This window comes from Bubalus bubalis, chromosome 24, assembly GCF_019923935.1.
Source record: "Bubalus bubalis isolate 160015118507 breed Murrah chromosome 24, NDDB_SH_1, whole genome shotgun sequence".
Classification (NCBI taxonomy): Eukaryota; Metazoa; Chordata; class Mammalia; order Artiodactyla; family Bovidae; genus Bubalus; species Bubalus bubalis.
The window spans coordinates 10,474,854-10,475,783 of NC_059180.1; the positions used below are offsets into that span (position 1 = coordinate 10,474,854).

Here is a 930-nt window from a genome sequence, read left to right on the forward strand (position 1 = left end):
GCATCGCCCTCCAGCAAAAGGCCTGACTCAAAGGGTAGCACAGACTCTGTTGCCAGCTATGGCAGAAGATTGTCCCCGAGGCAAGCCAGATTTCTCATTACTTAGCAAGTCACTCCACAGTGGGACTCGGCCCCCTTGAATCCACAGTGTGATGGCATAGCAAGACCTATTGAGCACCTCCCTGTTTACTTGGGTGAAAAACATGTCCCTGGCAGCTCCAGTCCCACCCAAACTCACAGCAAAGACTCAGAAATCCCTAGCTCGGCATACTCCATCCTTTAGCCAATGGGACACGGGCTGAGAGCAGGTGGAGTCTGGTGGCAGACGGGGGACCCCCAGCTGCAAGAGGGCTTTCCTGTGATCACTGTAGTTTTTTTTTGTTTTTTGTTTGTTTGTTTGTTTGTTTGTTTGTTTGTTTTTTTGCTGTGCCGGGTCTTCTTTGTTGCCCGGGCTTTTCACTAGTTGTCGCAAGCGGGGGCTACTCTCCAGTCGCAGTGCATGGGCTCCTCATCGTGGTGGCTTCTCTTGTTGCTCTCGAGGATTGAGGTCTCAGAAGTTTCAAGTCCTAGGCTCTAGAGCACAAGCTCAGTAGTTGCAGCACATGGGACTTAGATGCTCCATGGCATGTGGGATCTTCCTGGATCAGGGATCAAACCTGTGTCTCCTGCATTGGCAGGCAGATGCTTTACCACTGAGCCACCAGGGAAGCCTACGATCACTCCATTCGTACACCCCAATTTCCTCCCTGGATTCTGGTTTCTCACAACCAGAGTGTCACTCAACTGTGGGCAAAGCTACAGACTTTTAGATGATAGAGAGAAAGTATGACAAAGTACAGCAGGATTTGGAATCAAATGGATTTGCTTCCATTCCAGCTACAATACTCTTAGCTCTAAGGTCTTGGGCAAGTTATGAAGGTATTTCTTGGTC

At 49.7% G+C, this 930-nt stretch overlaps 1 non-coding gene across 1 annotated transcript; it reads right to left on the reverse strand.

The window, feature by feature from the left end:
- Positions 1–633: 633 nt before the first annotated feature.
- TRNAG-GCC lies at positions 634–706 on the reverse strand. The gene has a single exon. It is a non-coding gene; the product is annotated as a tRNA-Gly (tRNA).
- Between the last annotated feature and the right edge of the window lie 224 nt (positions 707–930).